The sequence below is a fragment of the Palaemon carinicauda genome, chromosome 1 (genome assembly GCF_036898095.1).
Source record: "Palaemon carinicauda isolate YSFRI2023 chromosome 1, ASM3689809v2, whole genome shotgun sequence".
Classification (NCBI taxonomy): Eukaryota; Metazoa; Arthropoda; class Malacostraca; order Decapoda; family Palaemonidae; genus Palaemon; species Palaemon carinicauda.
Genome location: NC_090725.1, coordinates 91,855,046 through 91,862,545, shown reverse-complemented (window position 1 = coordinate 91,862,545; position 7,500 = coordinate 91,855,046).

Sequence of the window (7,500 nt, the reverse complement as noted above, 5' to 3'; positions counted from 1 at the left end):
TTTGCACCCTACCAGGGTTGGTTTGACTTAAATGAAATTATTTAAATCAAGTGATTTCAATCCATTTAAATCACAGTAAAAAACATGATTTAAATCAAAATGAAATATACTCTATTAAAAGAATTTTAAGTGTCACATTAATTACCAACAGTAAAATATCTCATTATATATGTATATATATGTATGTATGTATGTATATATATATATATATATATATATATATATATATATATATATATATATATATATATATATATTCATAATGCATTATATAAAAGTTTGTGCATCGACAGGATCAGCAAAGCTGTACAGAGATGTCTCACACCATCGCCGGTCCGTAGTTAGCCAGCGTGGTAATGAAAACTGGCCAGGCCCAAGTCAATTATAAGAACATGTTTTAAGACTTTGTTCTTCAGTGGACTAGAATCGACTGCATTTTTTGTTGTAGTGTCTATAGGATCGATAGATATATCTGAACTGTATATATGAATACGTAAATATCAACCACAAATGGCATTTAGTATCGAGTTCTACTTTGGGAACATATATCTACTAGAAATACTTTTTATGATAAATACTTTTGGCTGGGCAAGGACTTCTCATAAATAGCCACGTGTTGCAAATTCATCAATCAGCTATCATGGTGGAGGTGGGTTGACGTCAAGTCTAAAAACAGATTCCCATGTTATATCTGATGTATATGTATGCTTATATACTGTACAATCTATATTTATAGATACTTCATATTCAAATATATGTACACAAATATGATATATATATATATATATATATATATATATATATATATATATATATATGTGTGTGTGTGTGCGTGAGTATATATATATATATATATATATATATATATATATATATATATATATACATATTTATATATATACATATATATATATATATATATATATATATATATATATATATATATATATCATCATCATCATCATCATCATCATCATCACCGCCTACACCTATTGACGCAAAGGGCCTCGGTTAGATTCCATTCATCCTATCACCAATCCAGTCCAATCCTTCACCATCTCTGACTGTTCTACACATTACAAAGTCCTTGAGGAGGATAAACAACATAGTTGACAACACATTCCCTTGGAGTACTCCGCTGTTCACTGGAAACTCACTTGATAAGACTCCATTAACATTAACTTTGCACTTGCTATGCTCATGAACAGACTTGATCAAATTTACATATTCATGAGGAATTCTATAATAACGCAGGACTCTCCACAAAATTGGCCGGTGCACACTGTTAAAGGCTTTTTCATAGTCCACAAATAAAATAAAAGGGAATTTCTATATTTTATGCATTGCTGTACAACATGTCACAAAAGGAAAATTTAGTCAGTGCAACTTCTATCTTAACTAAATCCTGCTTGTTCATCTCTCAGCTTTTCATCAATTTTTCTCTCCAGTCTCTTAAGAATAAGCATACTATACATTTACATAACAACTGACGTAAGTGTTATACCTCTGTAATTATTGCAATCAGTCAGGTCTCCCTTTTTAGCTATTTTCACCAACACTCCTAACTCCCATTCGTCAGGTTTAGCCTCTTCATGCCACATTCTACAAAATAATCTTGTAAGTAGTCTGGGAGTCACTTTATTTTCGGCCAGTATCATCTCAGCAGTTATTCCATCGTATCCAGGGGCTTTCCATCTCTAGTTTTTTGAGGATAGCTTCGAATTCAAACACACTGAATTCATTCATGGGCACCGCAAGGTCTTCATCAGCTTCAGGTATATCAATCAAATTATTCCCTTCATATTTCCTATGCTTAACCTCACTAAAGTGTTCCATCTAACGTTGTCTTTCTTCATCTTCTGTTGCAATAACAGAGCCATCTCTCTTTTTGATGGGTATATATATATATATATATATATATATATATATATATATATATATATATATATATATATATTATATATATATATATGTATGTATGTATATATATGTGTATATATATATATAAGTAAGTGTGGGTGTGTATGTATATACAGTGTATGTATATATATACAAATATCATTTATAATATATGTATATATATATATATATACTGTATATATGTATATGTATACACACACATATATATATATGTATATATATATATCTATATATATATATATATATATATATATATATGTATATACTGTATATATATTGACATGTATATATACTTTTTGAGAGAGAGAGAGAGAGAGAGAGAGAGAGAGAGAGAGAGAGAGAGAGAGAGAGAGAGAGAGAGAGAGAGAGAGAGGCTATACTAACTACAAACAAGAGTTAAGTTATGACTTAGATGGAAACCAAGATGATTGGTAAAAAAAAAAATCAAATGTGGATGGTGTAGTAATTTAAATGCTAGATTCATATGAATATTTTGGATTCTATATAACGTAAGATGGAAAGATGCGGAACAAGTGAGCCAATAGAAAGTGAAGCAAGTATGGGACCCAATGTGGGTATATTATTTATAGATTATATTGCTTTCCTCCTTGCTTATGAAAGTGAAGGTGATAGTGAACGTTCCCTTGTTTTATCTCTGAAGCCACTCTCTGTTCGTTCAAAGAAGGTAATGTTTAAAAGAAATTAAATGTATAAATAAGTGTGCGTGTGTGTAAAATTCCAATAATAAAATCGTCTTCCGTCACCCTACGTCCCATTATCCTTTAGAAATCAGTGGAGTTACTGTATAATATTGGCATTGTATGCTCTGCATAGTCTTACTACTTGATTTACATAAACCGGCCACGTTTTTCATCCGACAAAAGCTGAAATGATGGATGACACAAGCCCCTTTTAATTCTAAAAGTTTATTCAATAGCTGACTGGTAACGATACTTGAAGATGAAATTTCAACCGCAAATGAAGAATATATTCTTGCAAGTCATACTCTTATGCCACAGCTGTTTTATGCTACTATGTTATCTTTTACACGGTCATGTCAATTGTTGTATCACTGGAGGAGAGATATGGTTGAACAATCTAATTTACTGGAAAATAAGAAGTTTAAAGTTGCAGTACACAGTGATTTTTTCACCATCGGTATTTCAAGACTGACTTGTTTTCATCATTCAAGAGTGAGTCGTATGTGTATCTTCCCAAGTATACTGTAGGAACGTCTTGCTATCCATCTCATATAAATAACTGTCAGCTCTAAAGGTATTCTTAAGAAAAGGGGTACGTCCCAAGCTCCTACTTTGGCTGTAGATATTCCTAGATTCTCTGAACCAGAAATGTATGAGCAGAGTTTATTTGCGTTTATGTTTGATATGCATAGAGCTTGCTGAAAAACATAACCCTATACTAACTCCATTTTTTCTGTAAAAGAATTTTTCGCGTTAAATTTTACAAATAGCGCTCATATCAAAGTCAACTAATGTGAATATTGCTGTTAAAACCCAAAAGTGGTCAAGAAAAAAAACAGGGATAATTAGGATTGGAATGTTAAAACCAGTGTTGAAGAAATAAAGATGATGATTTTTTTATTATATAATTATGGACCGTTAGATTCCAATTTATATTCTAGAAAATTCAACCACAAAATATAATGTACATTTCCCCGAATAACGTTTTAGGTTTCTACAATGAGAATGAATGGAAGAAGTCGAAAATGTAAAAACAGGTTTCTAATTGTGTTGCCATTTTATAAATATATATGTGTATATATATATATATATATATATATATATATATATATATATATATATATATATATATATATACATCTATATATATATATATACACTATATATAATATATATATATATATATATATATATATATATATGTGTGTGTGTGTGTGTGTTTGTGTGTGAATTACTACTGACGGTGTTTAAAGTTCCCCATTAGAAGTCAAATATAGTGTGAATAGTTCACAGACGTGTAACCAATATTTCCACCGTCTGAGTGTATTGATGTGGCTCACCAGGCCAATCTTGATCTTGCATATCTTGCCGCATGTCAGACACATCCGATGATGATTCGGGGCTGCCAGGCCCTTTATCGTGGCATGTCATTCTAGGTGTGCTGCAATGGCTCATTCTCCAGTTGCCGTTAAGGGTTTTCAGATTAGTTAATGAAAATTTCCAAGGTTCTTTCAACTTGTTCTACTTATGTCTTAGTTTTGTCATGTCTTCTGTGGCCCTTTTTACTTGTCGGTAAAAAGTTTGTATGAGAACCGTTCTTCAGGCATGCAGATCATGTAACCAAGCCAGTAGTTGAGCATGGATTCCATGCTTGCGGTATTCGGATGTTTCTTTATGGTTGTGTAATCGCTTTGGTATTCTATTTGCAACCCATCTTCTAAGTTTCTGCTGCAATAACAAGTCTTCGAATACCTAAAAGACTACTTAGTTGGTAGAAATTACTGTTTACAAATTGGAAACTCTTATTCATCATATGAACCCTTAAACAGAGGGGTACCCCAGCGGAGTGTACTTGACCCAATCTTATTCTGCAGCTATGCTATTGGTCTATGGAAAATGCTACAAAGGCATAGTGTGAAGTTTAGACTATTTACAGATGACACACAATTTTACTTCTCCATAAATGATATACATGACACTACTGAAACTCTAAACCGAATCCTTGATAGTGTTAAAAAATGGATGACATTTAAACAACTAAATTTCAATGAGAACAACACTGAATTCATGATGGTGGGCAGAGAAACAGCATGAGAAACTTAGGTGATATTCAAGTGAACATAGATAATGACTCGGTGCCGAGATCTAGTAAAGTTCGAGATCTAGGTGTATTTCTTGACTGTAACCTGTCTCTAAATGCCCAAATAAATAATGTAATAAAAACTGCTGGTTATCATCTAAGAAATATTGCGTTTATAAAAATGTACCTGGACGAAAATTCTGTAAATAAACTTGTGATAAACTGTGTTATTACCAGGACTGACTACTGCAACTCTATTACAATTTACCAAAAGTGCAACTTAAGAAATTACAAAACATAATAAACAGAGGAGCAAGACTGATAAAAGGTGTATCACCTAGAGAAAGGATCACCCCTATACTAATCGATTTACACTGGCTTATCAGAACCGGGCGTCCAAAATCCTTAAGAGAACTGCTATATATATATAAATACATATATATATATATATATATATATATATATATATATATATGTGTGTATATATATATATATATATATATATATATATATACATATGTGTATATATATATATATATATAAATATATATATATCACATAAAACCTTTGAGGATTGGTGTGAACAATGGAAGAAAGAGAGTACACAGTTCCAGTTGTGGAATCTGGTGCTGGACATGAAGCTCATCATATTTACCTTGATTTGATCCTTCAGAGAAGGTGATTTTACTTGCACTGCGAAACACTTTCAGAAATGGTGACATACTTATTTGCGAATAGCAGTCTTGATTATGTACGATGGTTCTCAATTCACCTTAGAGATATAATGTTACTTGACATCTTCCACAAGTCTAGCGATCTATCAAGAACACGCAAAATAGTGCAGTGATCAAAGGTCATGAAGAAGCTATTGAGTTGACTGAAGATCCGTCAGTGCTTTGTAAATGAGTGGTTGCTGGACCCGAAGTTAGTAGTCTTAGTAGCTAAATACGAGGCCATGTCTTGTATAAAAGATGCCACACACAGCAGCAGACACTGAATACCATGAAATCATTCTTTGAAAGTGATGCAGAAGATTGCAACCCATTCAAAGAGGAATCAGTTAAGGTTCTGGTGCCAGACGAGAAGGACAGTGTTAACCAACTCTAACTGAAATAGTAGCTACACATCACTTGCTTGGCAAAGAACAGTTCAAATCATTCTTTTAAGGGCTAGGGGATGAAGGTGACAGTCCTTCTTTCATCCACTCAAGAAAAGCCCATTCCTATCTTCTCACAAGGAGAAAGTCCTCAAAAATGTCTCGGTTATTCTCACGACTGTAAATCTGACAAAACAAGCAGTGTGACTTGTAAGAATTCTCCAAGCACAAGAATCAGTAACACCCTACATCTCTTAATGACAGTAGCAAGTTTCATATGTGTCACAAATCACAGCTGGTTGAAATTATTGAAGGGCTAGCAGATATCCCAGACAGAGAACCAAAGGCAGATGCAATCATCATTGATGGATCAACACTTGTCAATCCCTTACCTCCACGTACTTCAAAGACATTTTATGACTATGCCAAAGAATACATCATCCCAAAAAGTGGAATACTATGGCGCCAGATACGAGAGAGTGGACGCAGTCTTTGATGTGTTCAAGTAGTCAAGTCTGAAATCTGAGAAGAGCTCAAAATGGGGACAAGGAACCAGAAGTGACAGGAATCGTCAATTCTTCAGGTATTTAGCAAATCTTCCTTCGTAATGCAAGCAACAAGACTCTGGATGCAGTGTCCCCATGTTGTTAGAAGGAAGCGCGAGGAATGTAATGACTGATGGGAGGTCTATTATCAAAAAGGCCAATGATATGGACGTGCTTGTCATAGCAATATCTATGCTGCCATCCTTACAAGAAATATGTTTTGAGAAATCATGAATTGTCATTGGCCAAGGAGCCAAGATTCAATGGATTTCAGTCCATGAGGTAGTTTCTGCAGTAAGAATTGAGAAAGTTGGAGGGATCCCATACTTTCATGCATTCACTGGACGTAATACGGTGTCTGCCTTCCGTGGGAAAGGGAAGAAATATGCATGGCAGTCTTGGAACGTATTTCATGATGTTTCTGAAATATTTACAAATCTTAAACAGCATCAAACAGTGATTCGTGATCTTAACCAGCAGGGGCTGGAAAGATTCGTAGCGTAGCTGCTCTTGTGGATAAAGCAAGACTAGATTTCTCTCCCTGCAATCAAAGGAAAAAGTAATACTAGGTATGCAATTGATTCTAAAAGTCATGCCTTCTTCATAATGAGGCTCAATACTACACAGTATTCTAGAAGTTTTATTCCAGTTGGGGAATTGTCTTCAAAATCAAGTTCAAACTTTCAGAGAATGTTTTTATGTTGAACAGGCTGCCATAAATATCTTTTGTAGTTAATTTTTGAAAGATTAGTTTAACGTTGTTACTGTTCTGAAATGTTATTTTAATTTTGCATTTGCTTACCTTGTTGTTTGTTTATTTCCTCATTTACTTTCTCACTTTCTTACTTACTTTTTCCCCGTTGGAGCCCTTGAGCTTATGGTATCTTGTTGGAGCCCTTGAGCTTATGGTATCTTGCTTTTCCAACTAGGATTGTAGGGTAACTAATAACACCAACAACAATGATAATAAGGATGATAATAATAATAATAATAATAATGATAATAATTATGATAATGATGATAATAATAGTGCTTTGGTCTCACGCTGGCTATGATTTATTCATTGAATCAGTTGGGCAGAGACAAGTAAAATAATACATGTTAATGACTATACCGAAAGAATTATTGTTGAATAATTTTAATTGTCCATACCAAATG